Source organism: Arvicanthis niloticus, chromosome 8 (genome assembly GCF_011762505.2).
Source record: "Arvicanthis niloticus isolate mArvNil1 chromosome 8, mArvNil1.pat.X, whole genome shotgun sequence".
Lineage (NCBI taxonomy): Eukaryota > Metazoa > Chordata > Mammalia > Rodentia > Muridae > Arvicanthis > Arvicanthis niloticus.
The window spans coordinates 15,372,984-15,389,740 of NC_047665.1; positions in this window are offsets into that span (position 1 = coordinate 15,372,984).

Here is a 16,757-nt window from a genome sequence, read left to right on the forward strand (position 1 = left end):
AATTCCAGGACAGCCAGAGATACTTGGAGAAATCCTGTCTCAGGCAAGCAAACAAACAAAGAAACAACCCTCCCTCCAACAAAACAAAAACAGAAAAGGACTATAAAGAAAAAAAATCTTACACTTTATTTTATTACTTTTTTTATACCTTGAAACTTTGGCACTATGCGTTTGTACCGCAAGGTGAAATATCAGGCTTCTCGAGGGCTGCGACTCACTCTATGTTGTTAGCCTCTGACTTCATGAATAGCATATATACTTATATGTGCTTCCACTTGGAGGTTCCTAAGCAGCTGCTCCCTTGCTGTGGACACATAGATAGTCATTAGCTCGACTTAGGCCATCGGAGATCTTCTTGTCATTAAGCAGGCAAATTGTCTTAAATTAATTGTAACGTGATGACCGCTATGCACTACAGTGTTTTGTCACCAACCATAGCAAAACGACCCTGAGAATGTTAACAAATGCGATACTTCCCCTAAGTATTTTTTTTTTTTTTGTATTTAAATTTTTAGTGTCTCATATATGAGTGTATGTGTATATTTGTTCTTCTGACAGGGAAAGTAAACCTCTCATTATGTATGGAGACTTTTGGAGAATTTGCTTTGGAAATATACATGTCAGATATAATTTCTTTCTTTCTTTCTTTCTTTCTTTCTTTCTTTCTTTCTTTCTTTCTTTCTGAAATCTTGCTTATTCTGAAAAACAGAAGACAGCTCCACAGATATCACTGAAAATTAATGTCAGTTTATCAAAGAAGCTTCTATCTTAACCAATATACTCCATGCTAACAGAGAGGTCAGGGGTGGGCCAAGTGTTCTTCATTTCAGTGGAAATATGCCCTGTATTAAAATGGAGCCTACAGTTGGGTGAACAATAAGGCTTGCTGACAGGCTTCAAACCAGCTCGTTCTCTCATGGCTGAACCAGGGCTTTTGCCAGATGGGCTTGATGGGAATGCTAGAGACAGCCCTCATCACCTTAGAGCTTGTCTTCCATCCTCCCCATCCCTTCATCATCTTAGAGCTTGTCTTCCATCCTCACCACCCCCTCATCATCTTGAAGCTCATCAGAGAGCTGACTCTTGCCGTGGTCTCTGTGTGTGAGACAGCTCATTACCATTGTTCCCAGCCTATCACAGGGGATGTGAGCAACAGGCAGGTAAGACTGTATGACCAAGAAATCAAGTTTCTCAAAACCCTTTTGGGTGACCTCAGGGTCATAGGACTTAACAAAGCCCTCTTATGTGTCTTTTGACTTTCAGAAGAGCATATTCAATTATTCATTTACCTACTTCCATGCTGGGGACTGAACTCAGGGGCATGGTGCTCTTCCACCAAGACACATACCATTTCTAGAAAACCACATTTTTTTTTTAAAAAAGCTACTCAAAATAAAGTGAAATTTTATGTTGTCCGTAAGAGACTCTCTTGGAAAATTATTTTTTAAAAAATCCCCTGGTCTAGAGCTATCTCAAACAGGTTTTTGGGTTTTTTGTTTGTTTTGTTTTGTTTTGTTTTGTTTTCTTTTCTTTTCTTTTCTTTTCTTTTCTTTTCTTTTTCTTAGTTCAGTCAGGATTCATAACTCCTAGAAAAGATGGTAACAAGACAGACTCTGGTTCTTAGGGATTGTGGAATGGATAAGAGAAAAAAAAAGTTTATCTTGTTATCAACAGTGTACTTTGTCTAAAGTTTCAGAGTTCAAACTGAGGAATGATTTTAAGAGTCCTTGTCATCAACCATTGCTGCCTCTGAACACTTGTTACTCCTGTGTCCATCGAATGTTAGCCATATTGCTTGTCGATTCTTCCTTAGAGTGATGTATAATGCCTAGTAACACCACAGAAACTCTTTACCCGCAAGTCATCATTAATACATCAAACCATTTTTTCCTCTCTGTCTCTGTGCTCAACTGCTCAAATCTAGCTGCAATTACAAATCAATCAACACTGTCATAGTCTATAAAATCTGATTATCTGAACTCTAGACTTCAATTGGCCACCTTCTTTCTCTCAGGGAGCAGAAGGCTAGAGATTTCAATGCAAGACAGGACTTCAGAATCTCTGATAGAAACCTCAAGGGTGGTTTTTCTATCACCTCTAATGTTTCCAGGGACTGTTTCCTCAGGCAGCAACAGTTGCAGGGTGCATCTTTGTGTTCCCATATACTCTTTGCTGTCTACAATTGCACAAAAAGGCTCCACATGAAGGTCAAGAAAGTATCATCCTTTGTGCATGAATGCTTGTTCAATAGATGTCCCTGTGTTGAAGAATATTTTGTGTTGTTCAACATGGCTGTCAGCTACGGGGCACTGGAAAGGTAATGATTCCAACATTAGGTCTGAGCTTCTAATTTTATTGAACTGTGACGAATATAATTTAGAGCAGCTATGCATCACTAGTGTTGATGACGATGCACAGGAAAATTCTACAGAGTTCTTCTACAGAAGGGATCTAATTCATTGCTGATTGAAAATTCATCTTTTGATTAAACTATGTGATACTCTCTTTTCTAATGAGGGGCAGGGAGACGGTGTAACTGGTTGAAGCATGGTTTGTGCAAACCTGGTGAGCTGGGGGCCATAGTTGCATCCCATGGTGGAAAGAGAAAACCTACTGTCAAAAGTTGTCCGCCAACATCATGCTGTGATATGAGAACACATGCACGCATGGACTCTCATACTCCTAAAAAGACAAAACCCCAAAAGCTCTTAAATGTATGCTATGAGAACCTGGAGTTATGGCATGCTCAGAGATGGCAAGTGACAGATAGCAGGTGATTGCTGTTGCAATATGACATGGCCCCCATAAGGCTCTGTTTAACCTACATGGTGACTCTATTTTGGAAGGCTAAAGCAACTTAAGGAAGTAGAGACTCACTAGAGCGAGTGAGTCACTGAATCCAAACCTTGAGATCTGATAGCAGCCTGGCTCCATTTCCTGTCTTTGCTGCTTCCTCATTGAAGATGTGATATGACCAGTCACCACACACTCCTGCTGCTGGGGCTTCCTGCCAGATTTACTGTGTCTCTTAAACTGTCAGCCCCAACAATTCCTTCTTTCTTCAAGTTGCCTTTGACAGGCCACAGCAAAGAGGAAAGTAACCAGCAACGATATATGATGCAAACAAAATATTGCAAGGTGCATTGGTCATGTGATCCTGTTCTCACAATCCAGGCATGATTCTTTGTGTAGCTCTCTCTTCTAGTTAACACACACAAACATGCTGGGTCAGTAAGTGATGACATTCTGTCCTTTAAAACAGAAACTCCTATAGAGCGAAAAATTATAAAGACCATTTTATAAAATATATACAGGCTTTTTCTTTACCCCTAGACCTGAGCAAAAGAATGCAGGTTCCAGGAAGCAGAACTGAATGTAAGATTTCAGTCCTTCACTGCCCCGAGATACATTCCGGGAGGAGGACTTTATCCCTGAGTCAGAGGACACTTGCTAGATTAACATTCCTCAAGCCTCAGGGAAGAAAACCCACCTGTGGGTGGGGAAGGCCCAAAGCAGGAAGACACATTCCTGACCACAAAAAAGATGCAAGTCATCTAGGTGGGGCTGGGAAGCTAGTAGCCACGATGACAGGGCAAGTGACAGGGTAACAACTGAGAAATAGTTGAACAAGTGACATGGCAACAACTGAGAAATAGTTGAACAAGTGACATGGCAAGACCACATTTTTGTGAGGAATGGGTGTGCAGAGTGCTTTCCACATGACCCTGAATCATTTAGGTTTGGGCTCCTCTGGAATGTTCCACTATTTTTATGTTACATATCCTTGGCAACCCCTTACCCCCCTTCCCACTCCCCTGATTTGTGGTTTCCCCTTTTTAAAAAGCCCCTCAGCTTGCTGGTCTTTTATCAAACTCTACTCCTATGTGAGTGTGCAGTTTGACCATTGGCTGCCGACTCTCCTCCCTAATAAACCTCTGTTGATTGCATCCAGGTACGGTGTCTTGCAAGTTTGTGGGTGGCCATGACTTCCTGAGACTTTAGTAAAGGTCTCCAGAGTTTGGGGGTCTTCACTCCCATCTTCTATTATTTTGGTTTTGCATCATCTGGCACACAGGAAGAATTTGAAGTACCTTTCTCTTAAAAAAAAAAAAAAAGTAATAGTTTATTGATTCTCAAATGTGTAAGAAGCACCACGTAGAATCCGAGGAGGGACAGCAATAAACAGGGGAAGGGATGAAGGGTTCTTTGACAAGCTCTTGTTCCTTCTGCATCAGGCTCAGTCGGTCTCACCTAACCAAGCCACTGACATTTCTAAGTGGTGCCTTGATTCCTTCATGTTCCTTTTGTATTTTCAGAACTCCTTCAGTGTAGAGCACCCTCACACACTTGGATGCCAATGGGTCACTTACTCATTCTTCAGAAGAAGGCTAGAATACTGGGATATCTGAAGTTCTGGGTTTTGATTCCTCAAGTCCCCCTCTTCCCTACACCCACCCACCCACCCAAACCCATGGTATATTCTTAATTTTTAATTCCAATTTATTGTCAAAAATTTCCTCATCATTAGTCTTTATTCAGACCCCACCAGTAGGTTTGCGCTATGCATGTATTGCTTGGTGCCATGGCCTTCTCTTCTGAAGAGAATTTTTCTTGTTGCTCCAGTAGTTTTTGCCATATTTTCCTGGATCATCGTTTTGTGCTTGTGATACTTTGAAAAAGGCTTCTTATTTCTTTTCTTTCTTGGCATTCGATGAGCACTGGCAGTCTCAAGACCCCTGTTAGTGTTCTTTCTCCTAACTCCAGGATGTCCTCGGCCTTCTTCTCTCTAGCACTGCATCTTTAATATGCCTCCTGTTATACAGGAGGTTCTACAGATAACGTCAGAGGACACTTCTGAATGTGACTACAGATGTTTAGGATTTTCATCTCTGCTTTTCATCTCATTGTGCTACATTGGAAATAATTCTTCAGCTCAGTCTTCTAAATGGCTGATTCACTTGTCAGCTGTTAGGGCCATTTCCTGAGATTTTAACATGCGAAACTATAATCTGAGGCTCATGACATATCAGTATCATTGCTTCAGCACATTCCAATCCTCCAGCTTATTCACTTGTTTTTGTGATATATATATAAAAAAAAAAACAACCTATGAACATGCTATTGAGAGCAATCACCAAAGGTACACATCACCTTATACAAGCATACATGTTTCTCCTTTATTTTGCACCTGATCTTTCTGCTCATCCATCTTACATGTTGGGTTTATTTTTAATTTGCTTTTTGAAAACTCCTTTCACACAGATATACACCTAAAATAAATGGCTTCTTTTAATAAATTTTATAAATTACTTAAAGGAGATATAATCTCCTGGAACTTCCTATTTATGGTTATTGTTAGCAGCTTGGAATTTATGCATATTGCTTATCTGTAGGCTATTCATTCACTTTGCTACTGCATAATTTTAAAAAATGTGTCAATTACGTTGCTTGTTAGTCTACACTCGGGTTAATGACATTCACCTTGTTCTATTAAAACCAAAACATTCTGATCAGAGCATACTGAAGAGAGAAGCCTTTAGTACAAGGTCCTAGAGGTTAAACCAATCATTTGAAGGGCTTGAGGGAGGCCATGGAGATTGTTGGTTTTGTAGACTTCTCAGGGTACAGGAAACAGAAGGTGACGTGGTTAGTGGTCTCAGGTGCCTGCAATAGAACCATGTTCCAGTTTCAGAACAATTGTCAGAAGTCCCATCTCTGAGCTCCATTTTCTGCTGGCAGATACTGTGGGAGCTAGACCATTTCCTTGAGTGTTCTTTCTGAACTTCTTTTAGGCATCATACAATCTACATTGCTAGCTAGACATCTGGAAAAATAGTGTTTCGTTATTTTTTTCCACATATGGGTGAGTATGGAAGAGAGTAGCTAAGTATCTGAAATGTAGTCTAGCTTGCATTAGGTTTCCTCCTGAGACTGCTAGGCCAAGGGCCAATGAACACTGACAATTATATGACTATAATGCTTTCCTAATATTAATTCTGATATATTCACAAATATATAAAACCATATTCTCCCTAGCAGTTCACATTGCAGATGACACTTGAGTCTCGCCAATCATGTGGGTATGGACAGCAGATACCTCAGTGCATGTCCCAATTGCTGATGAGGTAGACCATTGTTTGATATATTTATTTCCCACACATTCTAGCCTATACCTAGTTTGTTCTTGTTATTATGATTTTGAGACAGGAACTTACCCTATACCCCGGGCTGACTGGGAACTTGCTATGTAGCCTAGGCTGGCCTGAAACTCGTGATCATTCTAGTTCAGGCATCCTAAGTATGGCGATTATAGGAGTGAACTACCAGGCTCTGCCCAATTAAAAAAAAAAAGTGTGTGTGTGTGTCTGTGTGTGTTCTATATGAACATTAGTTTTTATATAATGGGTGAAAGCAATAGAAGAATACATTTCAACCCCTCTACATCTGTTAGAAAGTATCTGGAAAGTTAAAAGGCAAAGCTACATTGGCTAAGATGTATCACTGTGAAAGTAACTAACTGCACGGGGTGAGACCCTTACTTATGTGGGGTCCCCCCCGCAAATTTTCCTCTACTCCCCAAATTCTCACCATAGAAGAGTGTCAGAGCTCCTGAAGAAGTTGATGGTCTTACCAAATTCAGTGGTCTATTTGAATATGAAGTCAATGATCAGAGATGGGCACTGCCCAACTGACTGGAAGTAGAGAGTATGAACCCAGAAAGGGAAGGAATACAGAGGAGGGAAGAGCCCAAACATATACACACACTTCTAGCAAACTGTAGGCAGAGTCTTGCACTGCACATACGTGTAAGACCAAAAGTAGCTAAAGAATCAGTGATGGGGATGAGCAGTCACGTGTCAGGTTCTGATGCTTTGTTCAGGATGGAATGAAACAGTTACAGAATGCAGGACCTCATTGGATGTCACCATTCACCTCAGGGTGGCCTTGAATTCTGGCCTCACAGCAAGCCTCCTGCCTCAGCTTTTCAAGGATGGAATTGCAGCTTATTTTGAATATTTTGTCACGGTTAGAATGGCTTTACACACACACACACACACACACACACACACTCACACAAGAATCCAACAGGAATGCATCCTTGATTTTTCTCAGCATTTTAAATATTTATACCCTGGTTTGAATCAGAGTTCATTATTGTAAATTGTGTGAGACACAGGTCCAGTTTTGGTTTTGTTGAGATGACTAGCCACTTGTTAGAGAACTATTTCTAAACACCCATTTTTACCCACAGTAATTCAAGTGAGACCTTAGAAACCTTCCGAGCATCTTCAGACCCGTTCTTAGACCTGCCGGATGCATCATCTGTCTGTTCATGTGTTTGTTAGCATTGTAATGCTTTAGTGGGATTTTCAAAAAACAGTACTTGGTAATATATGTACGTCTTCCTTGCTTCTTTTCCTGGTTAATTTTAAATGTTCTCTTTTTCTTTTCCACCACACAAATTTTAATTCGACTTAAATCCCTAAAATTGTACTTTGGTATCTTTATGAAGACTGAATCACATGGATAGTTTAACACAGTTGAAGTGTACATGTTTACAGTGTTCTCACACTGATTTGAGACTTTCAGAATGATTTGAAGTTGCCATTACATAGGCATTGCACATTCTTGTTCAACAGAATCATAAGCTTTAAGTTTTCTTTACTGCAATACCCCATGTCTTATACTTTAGAGACACTTTGCACACCTATTTTATGGTTGGTTCACAATAGCTGAGTCTTAGAAATTGGCCTTGGTGCCCATCAACAGGAGAGTGGACAGAGAAGGTGGTGCTCACAATGGAGTGTTTTCAGTTACAGTGAAGGAGGTTCTGTCATGCTTAGGGAAATGGAAGAAGACGGTCTCATCCTAATAAGCATTATCCGGACTCAGAAAGACAAATCCCGATAATAGAAGATCAGCAGACAATGTAGACTCTGAAAGTCTGTAAGCCAGAGCCGGCTGCCATCACCATCGACTTGCCTTGAAAGAGATGAACTTGAGTCACAGATTTCTAGGGCTGTCCCTCTTACATAAGGTTTGGGAAAGAGAGCTTGTTTCACTTTGCCTTTAAAAGTTGGGCCTCTTTGTTTTGGTGGGTTCAGAATGATACAGCCCAACAGAGGGACCATTATGGAACCATTGGATAGATGCCTTCGCCCAAGGCGCTTTAAGTATAGAAGAGGTAGTCTTAAGCCTTTGGACCTAGTGAAACTTGATTTGCCAGATTTTGGACTTGTTTAAGCTATCTAACTTCCCGTATTTTGTTATGGTCTCCAGAGCAGAGTAATACAAACAACAAGGGCATTATTCTTGTGGAAAATGTTGTAGTTATGAACTTGGTTCATTATGTTTTGGGAAAGGAGCAGGGAGGGAGATTGGTGAGCACACACATGTCATTCTCTTTAGCCATGGAATAACCAAGACAAGTAATCAAGTTCATAGTTTATTTCTAGATTTACTTGTCTTGATTCTTGATGTGTAGGTAGTTTTTTAGTCAGCTTCTAGGTGTGCCGTGCCATTTAGTTCTCTCTTACAACTGTGATTTCTAGTGTGTGTACTTCTATAACAAAAGGTGAAGCCAGCTGTGCCTTTGTCTTCATCCTAAACAGTCCATAATTTATCTTTCTCTGGATGAATTCTCTCTCTCTCTCTCTCTCTCTCTCTCTATATATATATATATATATATATATATGTGTGTGTGTGTGTGTGTGTGTGTGTGTGTGTATGTGTATATGTATATATGTGTGTGTATATGTGTGTGTATATATGATGCCTCGCCTCTCTCTATATATATACATATATATGTATATATATATGTATGTGTGTATGTGTATATGTATATATGTGTGTGTATATGTGTGTGTATATATGATGCCTCGCCTCTCTCTATATATATACATATATATGTATATATATGTATGTGTGTATGTGTATATGTATATATATGTGTGTATATATGATGCCACTGATATATATATATATATATATGATGCCACTGACATTATATATATAATCAATTGACATGTGTGTGTGTGTGTGTCTGTCTGTCAGTGGCATCATGTAGTTATACTAATGTATACGCTAGAGAATTTTATTTTATTTATTGTTGGCAACAAGTTGTACTTACTGGATATCCAAATCAGTGATTTGTTTTTATATTTTCCATGAGACTACTAAATAGTGTGTTTCTTCTATTTCTTTCATGGACACAATATCAAAGCTTCTTAACTTGTGTGTAGTGACTCCATCTGGAATCCTGTAACCAAATGTGGCTCTCATGTTGCATTGGCAACAGTAAGAGGCGCCTGAACGTGCCATGATGGGAAATAAACGAACAATCAAGTGTGGATTGTTCCTGGCAGCGTGCGGCTGTGGAGTATGGTAGCGATAGCATGCAGAGTGCAAAATGTGCATGCTGTGTACCTACAACCAAGGAAGCAGTGCAGCATCGTGCGTGATGTGATACCACATGCACTGCAGCCTTGGTTGTGAGCACACAACATGCACACTTTGCACTATGGATGCTGTCACGCCAATGCATCGCCAATGAACACCATCAGGAACAGCCCAACTCAAATTTTAGACTACTGTGCATTACTAAACAGTTAAAAACTTCACTGCTGGGCCTGGTGTGGTGACATGAGCCTTTACGCCTAGTACTCAGGAGGCAGAGGCAGGTGGATCTTTGTGAGTTTGAGGCCAGCCTGGTCTACAAAGCAAGTTCCAGAACAGCCAAGACAGAGAAACTCTGTCTCGAAAAACCAAAGTATGTGGGGGGGGGGGACTACAGTGTTTTTACTGTTCATACAAAGTTTTCTGTTTCTATAGAATCATCATGGTTTAATTGTGAAAAGCAAAACCTTTGAATATTTTCCTATCACCCCTCAGCACGTGACTATCAGATTAATGTATATTTGGCTCGTGTTATATTAGAAAGACAAGCTCATCCTCTTCATCAGTGTGTGAATTTGCTTTCATCTTTCGTAAGTGACAATATGTTGTGCCTGTTACAGGATTGTTTTATAATACATTTCTTGATGACTGGTAACCAGAGACTTGATTTATAAACCTATTTTGTATGCCTGTACCCTTGGGGTTCATTTGAACAAAAAGTGTCACAAGTGGAAAAAGTTTCAGAGGCTGTGATCTGTAGGGGTCTCAGTGCTGACCTATACAAATTCTTCCTCTGTTACTTCCCTCATCCCCTCAGTTCTTCCTGCTGTACTGAGAGTAACTTCCGGGTACCCATCCCCTTGCCGGTCCTCTGGGTACTGTGTCAAATTGGCATGGAACCCATCCATAGAATTTTTGATTTCTACAGATGGATTTTCATTTCTAAAAGCCTGTTTTCTCTGCAATTTTTCCTATTCTCAATAATTTCTTAATGAATGTTTCGCCTTATATTGAATATTTTCCATTTAAAAATCATTCCATGTAGCCATGACATGTATCCCACAGATCAAACATCTGCAGTTTTTGTGAGTCTAAATCTGTTGTCTCTTATTTATGCATACTGATGTTAATAGCAGTGATTTTGCTAATTTTGTTTGTCGGTTGATTACTTGATCTTAATCATGGCGATTCCTGAGGACTGATGTGTTTACTAAATCCTCTGTGACTCTCTCTCCTTAGCCCTCTGAGTTTGGTCCATTTGCTCAGCCTGATTATTGCCTTGTTGGACTCTTTCTAGTAATTTCTTCTTACCTCGTGTTTCTTTTTACTTACAGTTTTTTGATTGACTGCTTCATGTTCTGTTTTACTTAATTTTTTTCCATCACTCCGATCTATACGATTTTCAGCTCTATATTGGTTTTCTCACAACTTCTACCACTGTGGATAATGTCACAAAAGCATAATTCAAATTAACACCTTCATCTATATCCAAAAAAAAAAAAAAAAAAAAAAAAAATGGCACCTGAACTTTAAAGTGATTTACCTGAGGTTGTCATTCCCCAGTCTCCCTCCTGCCAATCAATTTCTACTTCTCCTTATCTGGCTTTTCTTTGGCTGCCCAGTGCTTCCAGACTCTTTTACTTCAGCTCCTCAGTTTTGCAGCCCTTGCTGCTGCAGCTCCTCCCCTAATTTTTTGTATATTCCTAACCTGATTCCTCTCTTCTCTCACCTCATGTTAGTCTGAGAAACTCTAACACCCATGCGTCAGGCATCATTCATCAATATTTCTCTGAGGTCTTCCAAGAACTTCTGTGATGCCAACCATGTCTCCAATAATCATTTTGAAAAGGCGAATCCTCCAACACAGTGACCATTCATGATGGCTTGCTTGTAAACCCTTGAGGTTTTTTCCCCCAGTAATTACTTTTTTCATACTGAAGATATTGACTCGTTTTTAACTGCCACCCTTGTTTTATAAGCTATTGTTGTCTTTCCAAATATGCATGTATCTAGTGAACCCTTTGGGCTAAAACTTTGTTGTTCAGTTGTGGCATGTGTGTGAACTCTAGACAGTGGAGAGTGGAACAGTACTCATGTCTGTGTCTAGTCAGTACTTCAGCAAGGGGGAAGAAAGGCGAGTGCCTAGAGTCTTTATGTGTCAGCCTCATGCAAAGACCATGTTTGCCTGTTTGGCAAAGACCAAGCAAACATTTCCATCTTTCCTTATTATATTCTCGGATACTAAACATTTATATCAAAAGTTCATTTATATTGCTCCATTAACTGTAGTCTTCTGATTCTAACCCCCACAGGCCTGGTTCCTACATGCTTGGTGTCTTCATGTTCTTAGTTCACTACTGGAAAAGAATCCTCTTTGCTCATCATGCATTTGAGTGTTCCTTGTGGGAAATCACTCCCTGAAATTTTAACTCAAAACTCAGATTTCAAGTTCAAGTTCAAGAAACTCAAGTTCAGGCTAAACCACATGGTATGTCTGATAAGGTCTTTTTCTGTAAACACATAAACATACAACATCATGCCTGTGTTGATCTACAACTAGCATGTACATGCGTGGCCATATAATCTGTTAAAATAGCTCATGTTTACTGCCTTTCACATTTTGAGGTGAGTTTTTCTGGTTTATGGAAATTCTCTTCTTTGACTTTTCAAGTGCAAGAGTATATTAGTTAACTTATCTCTTTTATATCATTTATGTGAGTGTGGTGAGAGGCATACAGCTCTTATTTTATGTTGTCTGCCATTTCAAACAGAACACTCACTTTAGACTCCACATCACTACTAACCTCCTGAAATAAAGTATACCTGTGTACTATCAAAAATGTCTTCTTTTCCCAATGAGAAGTCTTTCGTCTTCCATGAGACAACATGAAACAACACTCGCCAATGTGTTCAAACACTTCCTTGAGTTGCTGCAGATCATAAGATGGGGTTAAGAAAGTGGAGCTCTTGAGCCTCCATAATGATGCTCAGAGAGGAATTACAGCAAAGGAAATTCCCAGTTTGTTGTACTGAGGCATCAACACTGCTTTGTGATAGGAACGTTATTGTCCTGGCTCCGTTGTTGATTCTGCTTGCATGATTTGAATCCTTGTACAATGGTGCCGGTATCGTTGCAGAATGGACTCTAGGTAGTTCTGCAAATACCGAAAACATACTTAGTCTTCGATAGATGAAAGGTCGTAAAATATTTCCTTTGCAGATCGCATTTGAGTTCTATTAAACACCAGAAATACAGGGGATGCTTGTTCAAGGCCGCCTCGCCCAATTATTTCACACAGAATGAAATCCCTTCTGCTTGGGAGTCCTCTGAAGTAGGGTGAATACCATCAAATTCTTCAATGGATTCCTAAACACATGTTTTCATTTGCCTCCCACAGATAATGCAAAGTGTACGGACCCCTGTGGAGTGCCACTAGTGATTTCCTGTTCTGCCTCTACCTGAAGATGCTTTTCTAAGGATTTACGCCCTGAATAGGAGCTGCCAGTTCACTAAGTAGCCACCTCATGGCTCTGCATTATTCCAACTGTGCAAGCAACAGCTGCGAGTGAGAGAAACGCAGATCAACGCACAGCTTATGGAGCTCAATATGTTACTTCTGTTTATTCAAAAGACCACCTGTGTTTCTGGGGGAAATTGGAGATGATCCAAAACAGAATGAAGATGCAGCAGACAGCCATGGAACCTTCAGAGCTGTAAGCCTGGGCATCACTGCTTTAAGTTAAACACACCGTGACAGCCCCGTGGGAAACTACTCCCAGAATCCACAGCACAACATTTTGGGTTAGAATCTTAATTAACAAACAGATAGCTAAAGTATCCAGCTCTCACTCCTTACACATGAAGGGTACAGCATCACAGATATCATGGGGAGGGAAAAGTTGTACCGGGAATGGAAATTATACTGGGGGGTGAGAAGAAAGGATCCTGGGTGTGTATTTTATTTTGAACCTTTTTTTTTTTTTTTTTTTTTTTTTTTTTCTGGGTTGATTTTTCTTCTTTTCTTTCTTTCTTTCTTTCTTTCTTTCTTTCTTTCTTTTTTTACATTTGTGGAGGGACTTTTATTAACTGTTAATAAATGCCATGTTGTTTCCTCTTGAATAGTCCCTCTGTCTCCTCCAGGTTACTCAGGGAAACTGACTCTCCTCAGAGCTTCCTGGGGCTTCTTGTCCATGAACATTTTACAGACACCACTGTGGTAGTTTCTGAGAGTGCTGGATAGCAAGGTGGAATAATCCAGGAATATACCAACTGAGCGAATGGATCAGTGATGGCTAGGAAGGCCTTGACTTTGAGAGTTACATGGCCATAATAATGTCGGGCTGCTCTGTGCAAACAGTATTGAGGATTTAGGAGGGAGCATGGGAAGCTTCCTAATTCCTTATGATCCCATGAGTTCTCGATGGCAGTGTTGGAGGCATCCCTTCAAGCCTTGTCATCTACCCTAGGCCATTCTTTGAGGTGACTTTTCCCAATATGTTTCTTTTCATAGTCTCTTAGTGTGTGCTAGGGTCCTACAAGCAAGTGCAGATTATATACACTAGCCAAACAACCATCCCTTTGAGATCAGGTTGATCTGAAGCTAACAATTAATTTGGGGGGGGGGGGAAACAAAGTCTCACTACCCAGCCCAGGCTGGCCTCGAACACATAATCCTCCATGCATCAGCTGCTACAGTGCTGTGCTGGGATTCTAGGCACAGAGCATCATCATGTAACAGCCTAGGAGTTGATTTTTCTGAATACCTTTATCTTACACTCTCCTTCCTCATTTCTCAAGCCTTGGTTTAAAATCGGAGACTTTATGAGAAGCAAAAAATTCCAACATGATGTGCCGTGTTCTATAATTTTTCCGTACTGCAGCGTGCTTCTATAATTCTCAAATAATTCATCGACTGTTTTTCTAAATATAAATCTGGGTAAAGAAGCAGGGTAGAAAACTTTAGATAGAAATTTTTTGTTCTGAAATCTAGACTATTCCTTTGACCAAAGCCAGTGAAAGACTGGGGTAGAACCTAGGTTCAGTGATATTTTATGGTGGAGGGTTGAGAAGAAAGATACAGGGGATCAACATGTAATGTAGAGAAAGTGCAGGGAGTGTAGTTACAGGAGACAGGGTACTGCATACATCCAGTTTGTCTGTCCTCCCTCTCATTCTGCCTGTATGTTTAGCATGAGGTTTTGACATGATCTGTCACACAAGGTGTATTTGTGTGGATGGAGTCCGTCCTTGACCCATACAGTTGAACACTCTACTCATGGCTGGTTAATTGGTGGTAAAGAAGAAATGTTCAGACCTGCCTGTTTGAAATTTCCCAACTGCTCCTTGCCCAGCTGGTCTACCTGAAGTGGGTTTAGGAGCCAAGATCTGACGAGAGAAGGTCATCATGGTTACAACAACTTGCCAGTGAAACTCTCTGAATCTATGCTTCTGAAAATAAAATGCCCTCTGTTAATCCCCACCTCATCCTTGCTGCTGTAACTGTGAAGTGTTAAAAAAGCAAAACAAACAGACAAAGACACAGCCAACCAACCCCCTGCTCCAGAGTCTGTTTTTTTTTTTTTTTTTTTTTTTTTTTTCTCTCTGCTCTGTATTCTTCCTTAGGAAAACAAAAATCAAAGGGAAGTTTTTCTCTACTTTAAGCCTAAATTATTTAAACAGCATTTCTCAAAGGTGGCGGAGGAATCAACATCCTCATGGGTGTGTAGCAGAGTGAGAGAAATGTCAGGTTTGGGTCCCTAACTCAAGCCGACTTAATCAGAAACTGTGTGGTGGGAACCAGAGGTTTGTGTGTAAATGAGCTCTGCTGGGTTTCATGAACTGAGTTTGAGGCGTGTTTGTAGACTATAGGAGATGAGCTTTTGTGTCTGATCCCACTGACTGGATGGTCTTATTTGACTGGATGGTCTTAGAGAAGAGAGGTCAAGAGGAAAGTAGGGGCCAATGGAAGTGAAAACTTGTATTCTCCAGACTTTGAGAAGGAAGGTAATGATGGACTTTGTACTCAGAGACTAGAGCCCATTCCATAAGATGCTCTTGTAGAGACCAGACCTCCTAAGGACTGACCACAGGGGCACCTGGAGACAGATCACCAAGCCTGTGATCTTGAGAGTGGCAGGGAAGGTCCTAGTTGCTGGCTCTGCTTTGGAATCTATGGGCATGGTTGCTAGAGTCATCCAACAATCAGGCTATCATGCCTTGTGAATGTGCATGATAGCCAAAATGGGAAGAAAGAAGTCCCTTCCCAGGACCACTGAACTGTGTAAGCCCAGGCTTTTCAGACATTCCCAACAAAAATGGGATAGATTCCTGTCATATGCTTTAATTCCAACTTTCTCCCAATTCTAGGTGGTGGAAAATAAGACTTAGTAAATTAAACATAAACTTTGTACCTATCTCAAAGAAACTATTGATGCCACAGCACCAAGAAGGTGTGTAACTAACAAAGAGATGCCAAATGTAAATGCCTTCTCCCTTTTTGTCTTTAATAACAATGAAAATTTCTGATATCTGACATCCTCTGAGAAATTGCTCTTTGGGTATGTTTAAGTGTTCTGATTAACTGGCTGGTACAAAGAAAAATGTGCTTTCTTGGTTTGCATCTATCTAAAAAACAAAGAAGGAAGAAAGGGGGGAGAGGTAGGGAGAGAAGGAAGAAAGGAAAAAAGAAAGGGTGTGGGGAATTAAAAACAAGTGGTGTGAATGGTATAAGACAGACTCTGGAAACCTCTGTATGTTGAGAAAAACAGGATGGGGAGACAGGATCTCTGTTCCAGATGAAGTGTGTACTAACTGTGCAACCTCAGGCGGGTGATGCACTTCTGTGCTTCTGTGATGTACTTTCGTTGTTTCTAAGGCTTCCTCTTAGCAGAGAGTTTCTACAAAGACATTACCTGGAGAAAATGGCTTTTCCAGGTTAGAATATAACTCCAGCACCTTCCAATCCACCCAGGTTATGTCCTTTCTTTCTTAAAGTCACCACTCCATAGTCAAACATGCTAAACAGTACTGTATGCATTTAGTCCATCCAGGGAGACTGGCACTGAGATGTCGGTCATGTTATGGGAAGAAAGAGGAGCAATTATATTTTCTTTCCTTCAATGACATTTAATCTCATTCCATGAGAGTAAGTTTTTTTTTTAAAGTTGTGCTTTCAAGGAGTTACAGGAACATGAAATGTGAGTGAGAGACACAGCCACAATGGGCTACGGGCCCACATTCACCTTTGATTCAAGTGCGTCATTGATGCCCAAGTTATGAGTGTGCATGGGAGGAAGAGAGAAAAAAAAGAGAGGAGGGAGAGATGAGGAAAGGGTGGGGAGATAAAGGAAGTACGCATATC